The following is a 23,772-nucleotide window of genomic DNA, read 5'->3' on the forward strand; positions in this document are numbered from 1 at the left end:
TCAGAATATAAGTTACAAAAAGCCCATGCAGAGCTCATAATTCAGATTTTATATATTTGATTTATTTTGGTTTATTTTATGAGTATAATGTATTGCTTACATATGTGTATGTGCACCTGTGTCATGCAATGCCCATGGAGGTTAAAAGAGGGTGTCAGATCTCCTGAAACTGGAGTTATGGATGGTTGTTAGCCATCATAGAGGTGCTGGGAATTAAACCCAGGCCCTCTGCAAAAGTCAGTGCTCTTAACCCCTGAGCCATCTCTCCAGCCCCCTATAATTCAGTTTCTAAAAAGTATTTATTATTTATTATTTATTTATTTATTTTATTCGTATGTGTTTAGTATGTGTGTAATTTATGCATATGTGGGTATGTGCAGGTATACAGTCACGAAAAAAGTAGAGGAAGATACCGAGTGTGCTACTCCATTGTGCTCCTCATTAATCCCTAGAGACAGGGTCTCTAACTGAACCTGGAGCTAGGTTGGCAATCAGTAGGCCCCAGTGTTCCTCCTATGTTTGTCCCTTACAGTGCTGTTGTTACAGATGTTCTGTGGATGTTGGGGATCTGAACTCAGGCCCTCATGCTCGCACAAGTGTTTTTACCCCCTAAGCCATCACACCAGTCCCGATTCAGCTTTATTCAAGTACCACATGAAGAATGGTAGAGTCCCTTCCCTCCTCTGGGGTTTCTAAAATTAAAACTTCAATTCCTTCCCTTCTAATATTCCCAGAACACAAGATGATTGAGTGGCCGTTATTCTCTGTAGACTGAGGTAGGGTTATGAGTGAGAAAAGTAGAAATTATTTTTTCTACAACAGCTGTAGATACATATGTAAAAATAATGTGTCTGCTATGCTTCTAATATTTGTCATTAATCTTAACAAGTTGACAAATTCTTACATGAAATAGTTGAACATGCTATCCTAAAGTCTGACCTACCCTGAAGTAAGAAGAAATATAGTTATATATCAACGTTGTTCATAAAACTTTGATTCAATGAAATAAGGAAAACGGACGATACTAAATTTGTAATGATGCATTCACTGCATAATGAATGTTATGCTTTTCTCAGGACCTCATGGGATGCTGATTATATGCAAACTGGAAAGTCTCTGCCATCTGCAAAGAAAAACAAGCTCTCCATTCTAGGCACAGACCTAAGAGCATTAATTAAATTATTCTGACAGTACCTAATGGTTTTGTAATATTGTTCTTGAGTCTTAATTCGTTGTCTGTGATTGTTTGAGCTAGCTGTAATGATGACATGCTGAGGCTTTTCTTGTTAATGTCAGTCCATCTAGAGCCCTTAAATTCTGCTTACTTTTGGGTAAACTTTCAGTGAATGGTTTCTTTAATCTCCTCTTTATCATATGGGGTGCATGTCAAAATCGGTGTTGCAGTTAGTTTCCTTTAGTAGAATTGGGCCTAGAGACAGAATAGTGTGTGCACTTTAGATAGAATTATACTAAAAACAAAGTCGAACGTTAGAAGATAACCAAACATTTTAGGTTATGGTTAACTAGATACTGCAGGCTCACTGAATTAAACTTGAGTGTTCGGACCTAAGAACGTGAAGCAGCTTCCTCCCACTGGACATCAGCTTCATTGTCATACTAAGTCCTTGCAGCTTTCATTTGCAAGAGTTACTTCCAGGTCTATCCATCCCAAAGCATACTGCAATATTTGTTACTCTTCTATCTTCAGTCTTCTAGTCTTCCTTCTTTCCCCCTCTTCCATCCCTCCTTCCTTTCTCCCCCCGCTTTTCCGTCTGTCTTCTAGTCCTAGATTTCCAGTCTTACTGTTTGTCATTCATAATAATGCAGATTAATTCTTTCCTTCTTTCCCCCTCTTCCATCCCTCCTTCCTTTCTCCCCCCGCTTTTCCTTCTTTCTTTACTCCCTCTTTTATCTGTCTTTCTGTTATTTTTTATCATCTGTATATTTTTATTCTAATTTTTGAATCAATATGGAAAGTATGTTTATTAGTCTACATATTTTTGCTGTCAGAATGGGATACAAAATGTCCCAATTCTAATAGTAGAACCAGCCTTGAAGTCAAGCAATATGAGATCAAACTCATACCTCTCTACTTACTAGTTTTATGATGAGGGGCAAATTATTTAAACTCTTTAAGTGCCAATTTCTTCACATAGGAAAATAATAACATTTCTGTATTATAGATATAACAGGTATAAAATAATCTATAAATAGCAATGTAAGGGTAAATTTAACCAATGGTCAGCATACTCCATGGTTAGTGGAGCAATGTAAGGGTAAATTTAACCAATGGTCAGCATGCTTCATGGTTAGTGGAGTCAGGGGTGAGTGGTCATGCTGGGTCAGGCCTATGATGATACTCAGTTTCCTTTTAAAGTATATTGCAAACCTCCAGATATCACCAGGATACCCATGACTGAAATGACAACTTTGTGTAAAGCTTTGTCTTGCAGCTATCAGTTAGGATTTGTTCTTACATATGAGGAAGCTGAAGCACTTTCCAGCATCTCCTGCCAATTTCTCTGCAATAAAGACATTTCCCACTAGACACTGCTGAACTGATAATGAAGATGTCATCTTTCTCATGAGCTGCTTTCACAATATCCGCAACTGTGTTGGCTTGAATACATTGACAAATTGATCCATTTGCTCTCAAATTCTGTTTCTTAACTCTTCTACCCACAAAGAGCAACATTCAAATCTGCATTTGATATCAGTTTTAAAATAAGAAAAGAAACGTGACCATGAATTTCAGCAACTAAAGCTAGTCAATGATTTTAAGAATTGAAAAGGGAAGAAAAGAAACAGCTAATACATTAAGAAAATTAAGCAGGTGCACTATGAGCATTAATTACAGCTCACTGAGGTATTGTTCAGTAAGGTTAACAGATTCCAGTTCACTAAATTTTCTTAGAAAATAGCTTTGGTGACTTCACACCATTATTAATAAAGCAGCAAACATTCATTATTTCTACAAATTGAGTAATCTAAACTTAAACACACTTTCTTTTCAGTACTTGGAATCAAAGGCATCACCTGTATGCCTAATACAACTAATAGTTCTTATTTCCTCGTGATTGTGTGCTATACTGTGTAGATAACAACTCTTTTTTGTTGTTTTTTTGTTGTTGTTCTTTTTTGTTGTTGTTTTTTGCAAGTTCATGGTATGGAGAACTGTGTGGTTAATGTCTACCTAACACAATCTAGAATCACTGTAGAGACAAGCTTCTGGGAATGTGTATGAGGGACTATGTAGATTACACTAACTGAGGTTGGAAGATACACCCTAATTTGTGGGCTGGGGCCCCAGATTGCATAAAAAGGAGAAGTCCAGCTGACCACCAGCATTCATGACTTTCTGCTTTGAACTGCAGATCAATGTGAGCACAGTGCCATTTTGTACCACCATAATGGACTTCCCTCGGAACTGTAAGCCAAAAATCCTTCCTTCTTTAAGTTACTTTTGTAAGATATTTTTCAAAGCTACTAGAAAACTAACAAAGATGCTTATTTGTACAACTTTATTCTGGAGCATCCTTCTTCACGAGTCACATGTATTAATCACAATATTGAAGAGGATTAGTATATGAGATTTTTGTCTTCTATAGTTTTTCAAACTCCGCACACCTGAGGCTAGAGAGATGGCTCAATGGTTAAGAGCACCAGCTTTTCTTGCGGAAGTCCAGAGTTCAAATCCCAGCACTTACATGGTGGCTAACAACCATCCATAACTCCAGTTCCAGGGGATCCAACAACCTCTTCTGTCCTCTGTGGGCATTGCCCGACAGGTATGCACTTACACACATTGCAGGCATAACACTCATACACATAAAATAAAAATAACAATTAAAAAATTATAAAATAGGGCTGTAGAGATGGCTCAGTGGTTAAGAACACTGGTTGTTCTTGCAGAAGACCCGAGTTCAAATCCCAGCACCCACATGGCAGCTAACAATTGCCCATAACTCCAGTTCCAGGGGATCCGATGGCCTTTTCTGTCCTCCATGGGCATTTCACAGGTGCAATTACCTACATGCAGGCAATACACTCATACACATAAAATAAAAATAATAAATAAAATATTTTTTAAAAATTATAAAATAAACTCCATGCACCTTTAACTTGCGCATAATGTCCAAAATTATGATGAACACAGACTTTTTCCTTCCATCTATTGTTTAATATATTCAGCCTTGCTGCAGAAGTATCTGTTGGCGTGTTTCTGATTGCGCAGGGCACAGCAATGTAGTTAACAGAGAAGGGAAAGGACGTTGGAGTAGGAAGAAAGGAAACTGTTTAAGTACTTTAGCTTCATTTCAGCCTTGTCAGCGTTTTTATTTCATTAACAAACACCTGATAGAAACAAAGGGAGGGTTTGTTTTGACTCACACTTTTAGAGATGTTCAGCTCACTTTTGGCTGTCTCCAGTTGTTTTGTGGCCAGGTAGAAGAGCACTATGGCAGATGGGCCTAGTGGAAGACAGCTGTTTATCTCATGTCAATCAGGAATTTTTTTTAAAAAGAGAGGAAGGGGACAAGGACATGATATCCTGCAAAGATCCAGCCCCAGTGATGGCTTCCTCCACCTAGGCACACTTCATAAAGTTTCCATAGCTTCCCACAATATTTCTCTCATCAGGGTACAAAGCCTTGAACAGAAGAGCCAGTACATGTCTCATAATCAAACTGCACTCCCTGATAGTGTTGTCCCCCACAATCACCGGAGCGCGCTGTGCTTCTATTTTGGCACTACTTTAAATTTCTAAAACCATGACTCTTTCAGAGTACCATGATGTTGTGAATGTAAATGACAAAAGATGCAATTTTCTTACAATAAAACTATAAAGTTTTAGCAATTCTCTGATATCCAAAACTCCTAATATCTGCATGGATCTTACACTAAGAACCATTATGTATATGAATTTTGTCTAGCCTGCTTCCATATTTCTGTGATCTTTGGTCCTTTGCATTTTTTCCTCAAATATCTTACACTATTTGTGGGAAAATACATGCAAAATGATTCTAGGCAAGAATTCTGAGTCAGGGATTATATCCATCTTCTACTTTCTATAGCTCTGGATTTGCTGGGATATTTGAATGATTTACATAATTTATGTGGGTCATGTTTATAGGGCTTTATAATGGGAAAAGCTTTTAATTTGGAATCATTGCAACCACTGGTTACATGTTTGTGGGATTTTTCTTTCTGTGATGTATGGTTTGGTTTGTTCGGTCTGGTTTTTCTGAGACAAACTTCCTTCATACTTGCTATGTTGCCAAAGACAGCCTTGAATGCTATGGGATCTCTTTTTATTATGTATAAACCTGTATTACAGTGCTCTTTCAGGTAAAACAATGCACTATTAAAAACTATTTCCCAGTAATTACTTTAATTTTCTCAATTATACAGATCCATATTAAATATAGCAGGGAATCTATGATGCTAACTCCTATATCCAGTCTCTTTTCCTCCCTTTTCATCTCAATCCTTAATGCTTTCCCAACCAAAGACAGTTATCAACTCAAGTCATCATTTGGTACTATGAATGAGTTAAAGACTAGGATATTTATACTATCAGGAACAGAGCTGGATAAGATTAGTAATATAATTCCAAGCCATCTTAAGATTGTTGAAAGTCCTAGGCATCTTTACATGCAAAGTAAATGTTCCCCAAATGATATACACATTAAAAAATGTTCATGTATCACATTAAAATATTCTTGTTGATTAAAAGTACCAAAATTTTTTTATAAAATTGACATTTGAATTTCAGTAATTTATGTTCTCTTCCTTAATGTGTATTACCCATATGTGAACAAAAATACACATGCATACATATATGTTTATGTAGCTATTATACATATTTAAATACATCTATATGGAGCTATAGCTAATTACTTGATATTTATTTTAGTCCTAAAATATTTGCTAACTTTTTAAACATATTGCTTGTGAATTTATTTTTTATTCATAACTTCTATTACATTTTGAACATTTTTATAATGTTTCACTTATAATTATTAATTTCTTATGTGCTCTATTTCTTTACTTGATAGATAAAATGACCATGGATTATGTCATAAGTTTGTCATCTGCTAGCTTGAGGATTTTAGGTGAAGTCCTCTTAGATTCAGTTTTTCTCAATGTTCTACTGTTTGTCATTCAAGGAAACTTATGTCAACTAGCTATTAAAATGAAACAATATAATTATCTTAGTCTCAATATTTTACTTTTAAAAATTGAAATTATTTCATTAAACTTGAAAAGTCTAAGGAAAACCAAACTTGAAGAAGGTATATGTAAAGGCTGCCATAATTTCTTGAATTGCAGTTTGGTGAGTTTCCATCCATGTATGACACTTTGTCAACTTACCCTCTGCTTACAAATTAATTCTTTTCTTTTTTGGTCTTAATGTATAGCCTCCAAGACTAGACTATAAATCAGAGTTTTGTTCTGTTTCTTCTGTTTTTTAAGTGGCAAACAAAGGAGGAAGAGGTACAAAAGGGGACAGGCAGTGATGTATTCTTATCTGCCACCTAAAATAAAAGGACTAAAGTTACCTAGACGTTCAACTAGTATTAGGCACAGAGGTATGCCTTGTCAGTTGCTATTTAAAATTATGCCAGAATGCCCTTTAAGAAATAAAATGTAGTGAAATATCAGAAGAAAGGAAAGTGTGGGAGGCCTTTGGAAACCAGGGCACATGTACTGTGTCACCTGGCCTCTAAACATGCTTTCTCCTTATCCTCTTACTGTGTACATGGACAGCTGGAAATCATATTTATAGAAAGTGAATAAAAATAGTTTGTCATGAGTTTGGATATAAAATGGCAAGAATTCATATTTAAATTTGAACCAGGAAATGCAAGAGAATAAAGTTAACCAAACGTTTTGTTCTAAAATCACAAGTTATGATGGAGTTTTACAGCATATGAGCCAAGAGAATTTATTTTAAGTTGAAAACAATGACTTTGGAAGCATTGTGCTTTCTGTGTTATATTGTAACTTAAAGATCTAATAGTGAGTTTTAACCTCTCCACCCTGCTCATTTTAGAATGCATGTTGTTATCAACAGCAAAGCACCTACATCCTTGTTGTCTGCCCTATGTAGTAGTAGAGGACCACACTTTGGATACTAAGTACAGTTATATCACAAAATGATTTTACAAGAAATTGTACCCATCTACTTATATATAGGGTAATGAAATTATACTCAAAAATATTTTTCATATGATAGTGTTTTAGCATAATCAAACTTAATTGTAAATGGAAGATTTGACTGACTATCCAACTAAGTATGGCCATTTGGGGGAGTGGACTAGAAAAGTAAAATCTTTTCTAGCAAATATTCTGTGTCTTTCAGTGTACTGTAAGCCCTGAATAAAACTTTTTTGTAATATAGATTCTCAATAAAGAAATTTTATTCTGATGAGGCTTCTCTGTGAGATACCATTCTTCTGTTCTACATTTTATTCCAGATTCAACAAAATAAAAATATAATTCTGTTCCATATGTATCCTCTGAAGGGAAAGATGGCTGTTTTCTTAGGACATTGTGAGCATATTGAATTTGGAATTCTTCTTTCTAAGTATTCTCCAATGCTGCTCATCTTCATTTGAAGTACTAATTGCTAAGTGTTTGTGGTTAGCAATGTGCCATAGTTTTGAATAAGGTTTCTTAGCAAGGACACATGGGCTGGACTCCATTGCAATGAGATTGAGAGGTTTGGGGATGAGGAAGAGATGAGTCCCAGTGGCAAAATCATGGAGAGTCCACCTTCGGAAACAATGAAATTCTATTCAAGTGACTAGAATCTCCATGTGGTCTGCCTGCTTCACTCTTACCTGTGACCCACCGGGTGATACCAGCTTACATAGTCCATGAGGATATGACACCAGATGAGGCACTGTCAAGATGTGGCCATGCAAGCTTGAACTTTCTAGCTTTCAAAACCATGGGACAAAATGAACCTCTCTTCCTTACAAAGTACCCAGTTTCAGGGTCTTTTGTAGCAGCACAAAATAGATGAAGACGTGTGGCAAGAAAAGAGAAATGTGAGTCTTCCCATTTATTGGAAAACATATTTTTGATCCTCAATTCTGCATCTAATCATAAATGCCAAGGATAGAACACTGAACAAAAATCAGGAAACATTTCTATTTTTCAGCTTATATTCTAGTGACAGACTAGAAGATTTTAAACAAGTGAACCCCAAAGTATGCTAGCGTGCAGTGGCTTAGATCAAATGCTGAATATCAATGCCAAGACAGGCCTCACTGAGAAGGGCTTCCAGCCAGTGACCTGACAAGGATAAAGGGTAAGATGGGGGAAAAGAAACACTGCCTAGAGAGAAGGGCGTACAGTCCTCATTGGTAAAAAGAAGACTTTGAATGGTTTAGGAAAGAAGAGTAAGATTATCTGACTTGGTTCAGCTACAGAAGTCTGTAAATTCAGGGGAGTGTGGTATTAATAAAATGTGCAATGGATAATTCTATTAACTAATCATTACTGCTTTTCTACATAATCTGGATGTGAAATGCAGAAAAGTAAAGTCTGCCCTTGCTACATGCAGCATGGTGGCATGTTCAGATGGATAAAGCCACGAATAGATTACAGTGACATGATATCAAGGGAGAATCCACCAAAATTCATTAGGTCAGAATTAGGGGAAGGAAACCAGATTATTAATATTAGCAACTTCTCATCTCTGAATAAATTTTAGGAAGCAGGAATCAAAAATGAGATTTTTTTTCTGTGTACTTTACATAGTGTTTATGAATAGAGAGATCAGTGAACATCCGGTTCACTAAATATATCCACCTGCACTTTCTCTGATGCAAATAGCCTACACACTTTAATAAAATCATTCAGTTTCATGTTATAACTGTTTAAAATATATTGGTTTGGATCTTAACTGCTCCCTAGATTTGAAAACACACTTTTTTCTTAGCCTGGGTACAGTTAGGGAAGCTATGAGCCCCACATACTTAAATATAAAATAGAAATGCATTTAACCCAAAACGTTTAAAAGACTGTGAGCTGTGAACACAATTTTGTGCCCACATACCTTTAAAAATCTTATTAAGCTATTTTTAGAACTCTCTAAAGGAAGAAGATAACGCACAATGCCAAGTAACATAGGTGCCTTGGTTTTAGTACAAGAGAAACACTCTGAAGTAAAATATTAAGAACAAAAAAGATTCAGAATGTTTGCCCTTTTAATTTTTTAGAGAATTCAGTACACGAATATTGCCTTTAAATTACTATGTCTATCCCTTATAGTTCCCCTCAAACTTCCCCCATGTCCCCTCCTCCTCAATTACTTTTCCACTTCTTTAATAATATTAAATATACATTTATAAATATACATATATATGTGTGTGTATATATATATGTGTGTGTATATATATATGTGTGTGTGTGTGTATTGCACTGAGTTCATTTAGTTGTGCTCCTGTGTACTCATTTAGAATGAATATATTCTATTTGCAGAAATTTCTGACCAGAACTTTTTCCATACTAAAACTGGAGTTTGTCAATGATTTTGTTTTGAGAATTTTTATATATTTTAAAGACTAATCATTTGTTTAATGTATGGGTTCAACTATTTCCAAGCCTGTAGCTTGATTTTTCTTTGTAATAAATTTCTTAAAAGAGCCTTATGCAAGGCAAGCTTTATTTTTAATGAAGCCCTCACTTATCAATTTTATCTCTTATAAAGTTTTCCTGTTGATGTCAAGTTGACACTTTGCCTAGCCCTAAAGCATAAAATGTTTTTCCTATAGTCCCCTAATTTTATAGACTTTCATGTTTTAAATTTGAGTGGTCATTTCTGTCCCTGGTTCTTGGGGAACTGGTGCCTGAAGGCACATACAGTATACTTGTGTATTCTGATTTGGAGCTACCTCATTACCAGCGTGTACATTCTGTGAAGTCTCCCGTGTACTCCCCGCCATGACACAGCTCCTGGCACGCTTCTATACCAACAACAAGAAATATGCAATAGCTGATATTCACTTCTCAATCCCTGCCACCTCAGAAATTGCTGAACTTAGTTACACCATCAATAAATTGCTAGAGGCCAAAAATGAGTTCCACAAACATGTGGAGTTTGATTTCCTTATCAAGGGTCAGTTTCTGCAAAGGCCCTTGGTCAAACACATGAAACTGGAGAGCATTTCATCAGAAAAGGTTTGGGGACTGGAATAGAGAAATTCTCTGCACACCAGCCAGAGCAGTGCATGCTCCATGATGACTAGATCAGTTCAATCAAAGGAGGAAGAATGGATCTTGTCTGGTTCTTATGATAAGACCTCTCAGATGTGGTCCTTGGAAGGAAAGTCAATATGACAATTGTGGGCCATACAGATGTTGTGAAAGATGTGGCTTGGGTGAAAAAAGACTGTCTTGCTTACTACTGAGTGCCTCTATGGATCAGACTGTTCTCTTATGGGAGTGGAATGTAGAGAGGAACAAAGTGAAAGTCCTGTGCTGCAGCAGAGGGCATGCTGGGAGTATGGATTCTATAGCTGTAGATAGCTCAGGAACTAAATTTTTCAGTGGTTCCTGGGATAAGATGCTAAAGATCTGGTCTACGGTCCCTACAGATGAAGAAGATGAAATGGAGGAATCCACAAATCGACCAGGAAAGAAAAGACTGAGCAATTGGACTCCCTTGGTGACCCTCTCTGGCCACACAGAAGCAGTTTCCTCAGTATTTTGGTCAGTTGCTGAAGAAATCTGCAGTGTATCTTGGGATCACACAATTAGAGTGTGGGATGCTGAGTCTGGCCATCTTAAGTTAACTTTGACTGGAAATAAACTGTTTAATTGTATTTCCTATTCTCCACTGCAAATGTTTGGCATCTTGATATGGGAAGCACAGACAGGCATATCAGACTGTGGGTTCCCTGAACAAAAGATGGTTCTTTGGTGTCATCCCTCACCTCTCATACAGGCTGGGTAACATCAGTAAAGTGGTCCTACCCATGAGCGGTAGCTGATTTCAGGCTCTTTAGATAGCATTCTCAAGTTATGGGCTACCAGAAGTTGCAAGGCTCCTATGATCTAGCTGCTCATAAAGATAGAGCATGGATTGGACAGACACAGGGCTACTTCTGAGTGGAGGAGCAGAAAATAAACTGTATTCCTACAGATATTCACCTATCACTTCCCACTTGGGGCTTGAAATGCATAATTTGATCAAAGAGACTTTCTTGTTGGGTTTTGTTTTGTTTTTGAGATAGGATCTCACTGTTATGTCATAAAGACTATGAATAAAGTTGGTAGAGAAGGCTGAGGATGTAGCTCTGTCCTAGTTTGTTTCTCCATTGCTGTGACAAAATACTTTTACCAATACCAAGTTGGAGAGGAAAGGACCTATTTTATCTTACATCTCCTGGGTCACAGTTCATCAGGGAGCCCAAGGTAGGAACTCAGGGCAGGAACCTGGAGGCAGGAGCTGGAGCACAGGCCATAGAGGAACTCTGCTTAAAGGCTTACTCGCCCCCCACCAACACACACACACAGCTCAGCCTGCTTTCTTATGCAACACAAGCCCACCTACCTAGGGGTAAGACCACCCGCAGCAGTCTGGGCCCTCCCACAACACTCAACAATCAAAAAACTGCCCTACAGACATGGCCACAGACCAGTCCTATGAGGGAAATTCCCCAGCTGGGGCTCCCTCAACCCAAGTGTTTCAAGTTGACACTAAAGCTATCCAGCACAAGCTCGGTTGGTATGTTTAGCATCATTTGTTGAAAAGACTATTTCCTCCATTAAATGACCTTAGCATATTTCCAAAAACAAATCAGGGGCATGCATTTGTGGGGAATTATTTCCCAATCTCTGTTCTGATCTGGATGAAGTATATACACCTCTCCCAGAACAAAACATTATTTACTGTAACTACCTGAACAGGGACACTTAAAACCAGAAAGATTGATTTTATTCTGTTCTCCAAAATTATTTCAGCTATTCTTCTTGCTTTAGCTTTCACATTAATTTTAGAGTAACATTGATTATATCTAACAGAAACTCTACTCATGTTTTCATATTTATATTCAACTATTTCCATTTTTAGTGATTTTAAGAATTATACAATATTTTATGTTTTATGTCCACACATCTTTATTTCTAATAGATGGTAATATAATTGATTTATATATTTGTACCTGCCTCTTTATCTGTGCATGAACTCATTCAGTTTTAAGCAGCATTTTCATAGATTCATTGGGATTTTCTTTTGAGACAACCATCATTTCCAAAAGGGACAGTTTTATTTCCTCATCTCCAATCTTTGTACCTTTTATTTACTGTTATTGCCTGCTACACTGGCTAGAACATCTAGCACTTTGCTGAATGATGACTTTTCACCCTCAGTACAGTATTAGCCATTGCATTATTTTTGTAGATACTTTTATCAAACTAAGGAAGCCCTCTATTCTATATTCCTTATAGTTGTAATAAACTGATGTTGAATTATATAGGATATTTGTGTGTTTATTGATATGGTCATGTAGCATGGTGCCTTATAGTGATTGGTTTTCAAATATTACTCAACTTGCATCTTTGAGATAAATACTACTCTGTCACAGTGTCTAACTATCCCCATGTGTTACTAAATTCTATGTGCTAACAGTAATTTTATGACTATAACATGAAAAATGTTAATATATAGTTTCTTTTCCTTTTTCAATTTTAATAACAGAAGAATATGGAGCTAGAAATTTATCACTTTTAGAAGTTTTAAAATTTTAATCTCTGACCTTATTAATGAAGTGTATTCAAATATTTGTTTTTATTCAGGTAGCCTATAGTTCACCTTTTCATGAAATTCACTGATTTCCTCTAGTGTAGAGCTGTTCCAGTATTTCTTCATTTCTATGCTGACATTTGAATGCAAATGCATCAATCTCACACATTTTCTTCATGATGTTGGTAATTTTGTCATCTCTCGTTGTGGTTATGATTTTTGTTAGCTTTTTAGAGATCTGTGAACTTTGTTGACTTTTTAAAGAATTTTGGTAGCATTGACTTATTATTTTATTGGTTTTTTTTCTTTATTATTTTTCTTCTGTTTCCTTTGTATTTATTTTCTTTTTCTTTTTGTGGTTTCAGTTTAAATGACTTATTTGTGAACTTTCTCATTTTCTAAAATAGTATTTAATGTCATATGTTTTTCAGCAGTGCTGGCTGTTTCACAAATGTTGATATTTTCTTTTTTTAAATTTTTTTATTGAGCTTTTAAAAGTTCATACATTTCCCAATCAAATTCAGACCCCATCTCCCATCCATGCCTTCCCCATCCTCCCACCGAACCCTATGCATTCTGCCATACATGCTCAGTCCTACTCATTCAGGTGTTTGTACCCAAGTGTCCATCAGTATAAATGTGTCCACTGGAGTCTAGTCAGCCCATCCTGTGGTTGTATGTAAGTCATGCTCTCCCTCACCCAGTAGCAATGAGTCTCAAATAGTTCTCAATTTACTGCTGGCCTGTCACCTATTTCTCACTTCCCCTTTGGGCCCTTGTTTAATTGAGCTACATGGGTCCCATACTCAAGCCACCGCTGCCACAGGCTCATGTGAGCAAGCCTCTGGTGGCCTGGAGGCCTCCACTTCCTTGTGTTCATGAACCAACCCTGGCTTTATCTTTCTGTCTCCTACTCCACAATGATCCCTGGAATGCAGGTGAGTGAGATTCCATATAGGAGTCCCATCCTACACTCTACAGTCTCTTATTCTCCAAAACTTGGCCAGTTGTGGCCTTCTGTGTATATTGCACTCTGATGTACATGGAAATCTCCCTGGTGAGAGTTGAGGGGTGCATTAGCCCTCTCTCTATCCCTTACTCTGCTATGTTCCATGAGCCTTAGTTGTAGAGATTAGACTGCAGATGTGTCACCTAGTATTTGGCATGTCCCATGCATATGTTCTCTGTGCCTGACCAGATGTGCAACTCTGCAGTAGCCTCCATCTGTTCCAAAAAGAAGCTTCTTTGATGAGTGCTGTATGACATGCTTGTCACTCTAAGGGAGGTCTCTTCTATCTGACACTGTGTTCCCTGCCAAGCAACTCCCAAGTATACCTATGCATTAATGTTGAGACACTCTATGTGCATTTCTCATAAGGTTTCTAGGGCATCACTGTTCTCTCTAGGTTTCCTTGCCCGCCGAGATTCACTCATCTCCAATCTTTTTTCTCCCATCTGACTTCCGTCTTCCCTCCCTCCTTAGTCACAGTGCCCCCATTATCCCCACCCTCCCCTCAATTCCTCCCTATTCCCACAGTCTTTCCTCTCCTGACTTCCCTTCCTCCCCCACACTATGGTCCCTTGCATGTCCCTCCCTCCTCTCCTCCCTGCCAGTTACTCCCACTAGTTCCACCCCCTCAGGTAACATCTCTTCCCTATTATCCCTCTTTCAGGTTGTTTCTTGTCCTTTACCTCCAGGTACCCTTTCCCTTTACCTGGCTCCTGGTGTTACCTCAGAATTTATATACTCACATATGGGAGATTGTCGCTACAATCCACAAATGAGGAAGAACATACGTCACTTGCTTTTCTGCATTTGTATTACTTCACTTAGTATAACACTCTCTATCGCCATCCATTTACCTGCAAGTTTTGTAATTTCATCATTTCTTACTGCTAAGTAGAACTCCATTGAGTAGATGTACATTTTCATTAACCATTCGTCAGCTGAGGGAGTTATTATCTTAAGTGAGTATTGCAAAAAAGAAAACCAGTATCCCTTATGAACACCTAAATGTCCATTATAGTATGAGTATGAACAGGAAACATAATACATCAGGGGATGAAATACTATTCAGCCACAGGAAATAAGGGCATTTTGCCATTTGCAACAACATGGAAGAACTGGGAGGACACTAAGTGAAATAAGTCAAAAGCAGAAAAAAAGTTACTTTATGATCTCACATATGCACAAGCTTAGAAAATCAAGGCCATCAAGTAGTAGGGGCTGGAATAGTAGCCCCTGGACACTGGAGAGTAAGAGATAAGGAGATGCTGAGGAAAGGCTGCCAGCTTTCAGGCATAGGATGAACAAGTTCCTAGGGATAATATTAAACATAGCTTGTGACTAATGCTTAATTACTTTATGTCTATCATTATACTATGTAATATCAAATCATATTATTAAGCTGAATATTTTGAGTCTTTTGGCAGTTAAATATTTTGTTATAACAAGGAACTTTCAACCATTAATTTAACAGAAGTCCTATGAAGTCAGAGTACTACGTTTTCTTACTGACAGAGAAAGGAAACAGAAGCTTAGAGTTAAGTGTCGTGCTTTCCAAGTTTCATTTAAAATATAATGAAGAAATTCAAATTCAGGGACATTTTAGTTCAAGGCCTCTGATCTTCTCCATTTACTACTTGACTTCCTCATCCAGTTTCCTGGGGAACAAAAGCATGGCAGTGTTTATAAATTACTGCATATACCTGAGCAAAATGCTGTACATGTTATACTTACAGAAGCAAAATTGTTACTAACACTACTAAGATAGTCAAAGAAGGGCTCATGACAAAGACCCTGTGTGAATTGGAGGTTTGAAAGGCAACAAAGTTGTCACATAGGGAGAATAGATGTCAGCTCTTGGCACAGTGGCAAGCCTGTATTAAGGAACAGAGCTGTTGGCCTTGGGAAAGCATTTGAATTTTCTCTCTTGTATTAACAATGGTACGAAGTCAGTGAAACAACAGGAAGTAAGATTGGAGAAGAAACCGGGGCTGAATCACACTGCCTTATATGCCAAGATATAGTGCCTAATAACTGTCTGCAGAAAGGAATATAGATTTTAAAACTAACTTTGGGAAGTTGCAAAGATATAACAGCTCTCAAATACTCTGCCTTCATACTTCCCTAATATTAGCATTTTATATAATCATATCACAGTTATGCAAAGTGAAACATTAGTATTCCTTTGATGCCATTAGTTTAATGCCTTTATTTAATTTTACCAATTTCATACTAACACAAAGACTTTTCCTATTCCAGAATTTAATTTATGGTGTCACATTGAATTTAGTAGTCTTGTGTCCTTGATACTCTTTAATCTATAACAGATTCTCAGTGCTTCCTTTTATATGATCTTGTCATATTTTGAAACCCTGCTTTTATTTATTTTTAAATAATAGTTTTATTGATTCCTTGAGCATGTCATATAGTATATTTTGATCATATTCAATCTCCTTCCCCATGTCCTCACAGATTCACCCCCAACTCTACCCCATATGTATGTTCCTCTGTGTTTTTTTAAAGTCTATCCAGTCTAATTTGTGATCTCCAAATCCTTCAAACTATTTATTGAAGAATGTCACTACTCTTGGTGCAAGTCATAGGAGTAGCTATCTGCTCAATGATTCTACTTTAGTGAGAAAAGACAAGCTTTACAATGTAGTTTTTATGCCTGAGTAGCTATTTGCTTCCAGGTGGTTCTTTATTAATTCTGCTCTAGGTCTGTAAGCTACAAGAAAAGCCAGCTTTTCACTTCTGAGGTGAACTTGGTCACCTTCATTCGTACACTCTTATCTTAAACACTTAAAGACTAAATTGGCCATTCATTTTTTAATTTCCTGGTTAAATGAGCCTAATCACTCATCCCCAAATTCTTTCTTCTAGCTGTTTGTTTGATTAGTTAGTTGGTTAAGTTAGTCTATATTCTATAAATGGTCAGGTGGGATCGTGTATTCATTCTGTAGAAAATGGTGTGTTGTCCTGTATCTGTGGTAGAAAACTGAATCTAGCTAATCAGCACAAGGATACAGTGCCTTATGCTGCTATCATTTTTTTCTAGTTAGGGTATTACACCCTTTCATAGTTTAAGACATGTGTATTTACCCTTTAATTTTTAAATTATTTACTTTGCAATAAATGTAGTTTACAAGTTCTTATAAGAAATAATATTGACAAAATTCCTACATCCTTTACCCAGTTTCTACCAATGGTAATAACCTTCAAAACTACAAAAATAATGTCCCCATGAAGAAGAGAATATGTCACACAGGAGAACACCAGAGAAATTCCACTATCAGGAACCATCAGGTTTCCAGTGGGTAGCTACATCCCATTATTCAATTGCTTCAATTTTCTGACCCTTATCAACCACAAATCAGTTTTTTATTTCTAAAATTGTACAATTTGATAATATTATATAAATAGAATTACATATTATCTAATCTTTAGGGATCATCTTTTTCACTCAAAGTAATTCTCTGGAAATTTATATATACTGTTGTGTATATCAATGATTTTCCCTTTTTATACCTGAATAGTACTCTAGGACATGAATGAACTAAATTTTGTTTAAACATTTATCAGCTTTAGGACATATGTTTCAGGTCTTGTGCAGATAAGCACAGCCTCTGAAAATTCATGAGTGCTGTGACCGTAGGCCCTGTCATGTCCAGAACATACATTTGCAGCAGTCCTCCGAATTTTCTGGCTCTTGCAGTCTTTCTGCCCTTTCTTCCAAGATGCTCCTTGAGCCTTTGGGTGAGAGATGTGAAGCCAAATTTTATGGGTATGAATGCCCACCTAGATGAGTAGAAAATTCTGTATTTCTTATTCTTAATTGTATGTCAATATGTGAGACATATTTGTCCATGTCTGAAGATTCTCTTCTGTTCCATTGATCTCTATGGTCATCCCAACATTAGTTTGCTATTGATTTTAACAACTGATTTGTATACCTTAGTATCATTAAACACAGATTTCAAAAGAGATAAAACAAGACAATATATGCTTATTTTAAAGATCTACAAAGAAGAAATTATTTTTACCAGCTGTATTGTAACTCATATTTGCCGCTGGGAGGTGTGCATGGCTTCCTTCTCCCATTGTCCTTACTACAAACTAAGAAAATATTCCTCACTTAGGAAACAACAGGGATTACTGGGCTTGTTAACAGAGGATATGATGGCAATAAAGGGGTATGGGCACTCTTGGGCTGCTTTTTGGTTTTTTTTTTCCTACATTTCAGTTGTGACTAGCTGAACTGCTGCTGGCCAGTCCAAGATGGTGAAGGATGCTCCTTCTTCTCTGGCTTCCCCACGTCTATCCTTAGTCCTTCCCCCTCATGTCATTAAGGCTGACTGATTGGATGGGAAGAGTGACTTGCTCCTTCTGCCTCTCCATTTCTAGGGAGAGTCTCATAGTCCAATTAGTTTGAAGTGATGGAGTAAGTGGTGAAAAGCTAGAGGAAGGCACCTGTTCACTGCTGGTCACTCAAAGGGCAAGCTTATATAACATGTATGCGTCAGGAAACACAAAATGTGACATCATGGAAAATCCTTGGTAAACATCTGAGTTTATTCTCTAGCTTTCTCTTTTCTAGATGTGCAATTGTAAAGCATTTAGCTGTAACATTTACTATATAATATTTAACATATAAAATACACCTCACATGGTTCCTGTGGAATGAAATTAAGATGAAGAAATTCACTGTCAATTATTTTTTTCATTTTTAATTTACTTTTTGCAAATTTTATACAATATATTTTTATTGAATTTAAATGCCGTCTCCTCTCTGCACCCCTGTTACTACCCTCTATCCAATTTCATTTACCCCATTATAATAATGATAACCTTTTATCTCCACTCTTTATACTTTTGGAAAAATACCAGAGTGCAAAAAGCTTTATCTGTAGTGGATTTTATTCATTGGTATCCACGATTCTAAATATTAACAACAAGAAATTGTTCAAAAATAGTTATAAACTTAATTTAATGAAATGGAATAATAATCACATGTTACATTATTAACAGTTGTCTGAAAAACTTATTTTCCAAGACAAAAATAATTTTTGTAAAAACTAATATTGTAAAAACAAATCAGTTTATCTGGTCCAATTGTATGTCCTTAAACACCCAAAAGGGAAGTATAACCAAAGAGTAAAGGGGCCAACATAATATCATAAGAGCATACATATATATAACTAAAAGTTACTCGACAAACAACAAAGCCTCACAGGCGATACCTTCAGTCGAGTTGTTGGCCAGGATAGATAAAGGCTCTTCCAGACAGTAACCCAACATACTACTGGAAAAATAAACAGCAGACCCCAATTCTATCCAAAGGAATACTGACAATGGATTGCCGTAGATGAGGAACAGCTGACCCTCCTGGAACAGGGACCTATGGCTGACTAGATTTACCAGAAGGGCAGACAGGGGGGAATGGATGAGGGTGCTGACAACACAGTGGACAGTGACAGGGATGGCAGAGTATGGAGCCTCTAGTGGGAGAGGAAGGCTGTCTATCTGACGAGTTTGTATTCATGCTCAGATGCCGAGGAGCTCAGAAGGTGGGCGACTGTGACCAGTGATAGTCATGTATATAGAGATTAGAAATGCATGTGAAAACGTCTCAATGTCAATTGCTTTGGAAGGAATTCTTCTGTATGAAAAAAAAAAAAAAAACAAGTATCTTCTTGAAGTCCCTCAAATTAAGGTAAAGAATAAGAACAAATCATTCTGGAAGAACGCAAAGGAAAATAGCTTTAGATACTTAAGTGACAATAGAATTTATTCTCATAATTGTTTTAATAGCTTTTGTATAATCCTCATCGCTATTATGAGATATAAAATGTATTTATCAAATCTGTAATCATTATGCCAAAAAATCTGAATTACTGTAATATTTTGCATATTGTTAAAACTGTAACTTTAATTGTAAAAAAAAAATTAAAAAAATAAACCCTTCAAATTTTCTAAAGAAAAAAAAAACTAATATTGTTATATCTCCATCCAAAACTTTTAAATGCCTGTCTTAATGCAACTTGTACTGAAAGGCTGAGTTGCATAGTACAGCTCTATAATCACAACACCCAAGTGTCTGATGGAAGAGAACCATGGATTTTAGTCCAATTTAGGCTCATAATGAAATGCTGTTTCAAAAATTAAACAAATCTGGTGGGCGTAGCACACACCTTTAATCCCAACTGTCAGGAGGCAGTGGCAGGCCCATCTCTGTGAGAACAACGACAGCCTGGGCTGCATAGGGAGTTCATAGGGAGCCTGGTCTACATAGTTGGGACTATAGGAAGATCCTGTCTCAAAATCTAAACAAAACAAACTAAAATGAAATGTTAAAAAGGAATGACTGTTGAGCCAGGCGTGGTGGCGCATGCCTGTAGTCCCAGCACTTGGGAGGCAGAGGAAGGCAGATCTCTGTGAGTTCAAGGCCAGCTTGGTCTACGTAGGGAGTTCCAGGACAGCTGGGGCTACAGGGAGACCCTGCTTCAAGTAATATCATAGTTGTTTCAGTGTTTAATATGTTGTTTTACAATATGTAAAGAAAATATGACATGTAGGTACATAATAGAAAAGAGAGACAGAGACACATTTTTAGCTTTTTTAGATACATGAGATATTGCACATTGATTATATAGCTTATGTAAAAGCGGCATAGCATTTACTTTTTATGTAAGCACTCTTTGGGAAATGAAGAAATTAAATGAAATATTTATTTGGGATGTTATATTGTGAAAATAAATGTCTAATCGATCTCTTTAGGTTTCTCCACCAGTACTGCAATTTGGATAAACGCCTTCCTTTCTTGTATTACTTTCAGCAGTGCTTTGCCGATTAGATAGATTGAATTCCTTTGGGTTAAAATACATATTTTTTAAAGTGTAAGTGAATATCTTTTAACCAGATTTTAAACTCATGTTTTTAAGTTCAGGGCTGCAACTTTCTTTGAGTTATGAGAATAGAGCTGCTATTGTTAACTCTTGTATAGTCTACATTTGAGCTGTGCACATGAACGATTTAGGTGTTATTGCGATAATCTGGTAAACCACCAAGGGGATAACAGAGTTTTCCTTGTGAGTGAATGCAAAACAGCAAGATGACTGCGATGAGGAAGAGGAACATGATTAATTCCTTCAAAGCTTGTCAGCACTGTCCATGAAGCTAAAGATATAAATTTGCTTGTCTTGTAAAAGAAAAAAGGAAAAGCTAAATTGTGATTACAAACATTAGCTAAATTTTAACTTCCTGTAGGAAGAAAATCAGCAGAGACAGACATAGAATTATGATTTATGGCTCCAGGCAGACCAGTGTGGATTAGCACGTTGCACTATAAACCATTTATTTTACTAATACTGAGAACCTGCTATACCATAGGCATTTTATTTTCAAGAGATAAGATGACAAATAAGTTGAATGCAGTCTCAACTTTCAGACTTTATCCCTTACTGGCTAAGGAGTGTGACTCATCCAGACAGCCCCAGAATTTGACTACTGAAACCTCACCTAGTGTGTTGACCTTCTAATTTCATCTCGTTTGTTTTCAAACTCTTGCTCACACACTGAAAATTTTCTGAAATGATGAACACACATATACACACATATACAGGACACAGATGCACCAAATATTATATACAATTATTTAAATTTTTAGATGGGCATGAGTTTAGCGTTATTGCCTGGGCTGCTCTCAAATCCCTGGGCTCACACATCCTCCTGTCTTAGCCTCCATAGTAGCTGGGACCTGAGATATGTCCTGTAGTCCCTGGCTTTGTGCCATGTTATGCAAAAACATTTCACTGTAAATTTCAGTAGTTACAAAGTAATTGCTGTTATATTAGGTAATACACATCTATATTTAAATATAATTTATAGTACCATGAGTTAAATGTAATGATTGAAATTTAAAACTGTGTATTTAGTGAAAAATATTTTGAAGATTTATATTGGATTTTTTGGAATTTCATACATCTTGATCATATTTAGAATCCCTCCCCTATCTATACCTCTCCAAATCTGCCCCCCTACAATTTCATGCATTCTGTCATATATGTTAAGGCTTATTAGTGACCATAAGGAAACAAGAGTTTTCGGGCAGTGGGGACCTTGTTCATATGAACTTATGGAGAGATACACACAAGTTCAAACTGTAAAAAAACCAAGCACAGAGGCAAGGAAATGGGTGAGAAACCCTAACCTTAGCTGAGACACTACTGGTGGCTGACGACTATTACAAAAACAATTTTAAAGTGAGAAAATGAATATTGTTCTTTCCTCTACAATTTCTATTTTCATACTACTTCTCTATGAAGTTTCACCCTAATGTGATTATCAATTCATTACATACATCTGAAAATGCATATAAATCGTGTGTGTATGTGTTTACATGTGTATGTGTACATTTGTGTGTGTGTGTGTGTGTAGTTCAGAGTAGAGAATTTTCCAAATTATTTAAATGTCCCTATGTTCTATCACAGAACTAGCACCACAGATCAGAACAAAACTAGAAAAGTAATAACAAAAAAGAACTGTCCTGAATTGAGCTCTTTCTCTAAAATATTTTATGTGAAATTGATCAAGAGATTATAAATATCTTATAAATTATAAAAGATTGTTATATATTGAAATGATATATATAGAGATAATTTTAATAATATGAGTAAGATTGAGTTTATGAATTGTTCACTAATCTAGTCATGTTCAAAGGCTACTACAGTGGTTCAGATTTCTGTGAGAAGATTACACATTACATCTTCCTAGTTTTCATTTTTATGTATACTAAGGGTTATGGAATATAGTTCATATAAACAAATGGATATACTAGAAGATTTTTTGCAGTAATACTGTATGACTTTAACTCTCTCTGAATTATTTCCCAAGGAAAATGGAGAAAGAAAAAGTCCTAATGGTAGATGAAAAGCATATTTTTAAAATACTATTAAGTTATATTTCAGTGAAAAATTTTAATAACATCAGAGATTTCTTGAATGTGAATAAAGTATTTTGAATGGAACTGCATGACATTATTGAGTCTTTCTCAAAAGTGAAATTGTGTAAGTCTGAGAATTAAGTCGAATTTATCTTTTATCTCCCTACTTTTGTCTTCATAGAAACAGAACATTTATGTCCTTAACTAATATATTTATCTTTATAAATTTACCAGCATATAGCATATTTTTTAAATTTAGGAATATTGTAGGTTATCATAATTTGGAAACATATTGCAAGTAATTCCTGTATATCACACCTATTTCTTCCTCATAACGTCATCTTAGGTAATCCCACTGTGTTTGTTACATAAATGAAAAGCATGAGTGTAATATTTTGACTGAACTACATCTCTCATCTTAGCTTCATAATGGAAATACTGGTAGAAGCGATAAGAACCACTTCACTTCATAAGCATAACTTTTGGGGAAGTAAGCTCTTAAAATCATATTTTGCACATTAACATCAGCCAGTCCCTTAGGTGCTTTAGAGTTTTTCTCTGTGTTCAATGCTCAAAAAGCAAACTCTGCGGGATTCCTGCTGATCACATTGAGTTCATTTTGTTTATCATTAATAAAATATTTACATAAATTTATATTATTACTTCTCCCATTTGAATTAATAGTGGCTGACAGATTTCAGCAGGATACGAGGCAATGGGCACCCTGCCCACTTCCCATTCATTTTCCAATCATCATAATAGCTCCAGAGTCTCCTAAATTTTTTAACAACCAGATTTTAAATTTTCATAGACCTTTGTCAACCAAATGGTCAATGCATTGCATGCTTTTTAAAGATATTTGTTTTATGTGTTTGAGTGTATTGCTTGCATGTATGTGAGTGCACCCATGCTGTGCAATGCCGCAGAGGTCAGAAGAGGTCTTTGGAACTGGAGGTAAGGATGGTTCGTAGCCACCATGTGGGTGCTGGGAATCAAACCCAGGTCCTCTGCAAGAGCAGTCAGTGCTCTTAACTGCTAAGCCATCTCTCCAGCCCCTGCATTGCATGA

At 36.4% G+C, this 23,772-nt stretch overlaps 1 protein-coding gene and 1 pseudogene across 4 annotated transcripts in view; both read left to right on the forward strand.

Annotated features, from left to right (window-relative positions):
• Grm5 (glutamate metabotropic receptor 5) overlaps window positions 1-23,772 on the forward strand; it is a 553,026-nt gene that overhangs the window by 52,983 nt on the left and 476,271 nt on the right. The window lies entirely within an intron of this gene.
• LOC103743036 lies at window positions 9,955-11,246 on the forward strand (annotated as a pseudogene).

The sequence above is a fragment of the Nannospalax galili genome, unplaced genomic scaffold (assembly GCF_000622305.1).
Source record: "Nannospalax galili isolate Female #2095 unplaced genomic scaffold, S.galili_v1.0 scaffold278, whole genome shotgun sequence".
Taxonomy (NCBI): Eukaryota; Metazoa; Chordata; class Mammalia; order Rodentia; family Spalacidae; genus Nannospalax; species Nannospalax galili.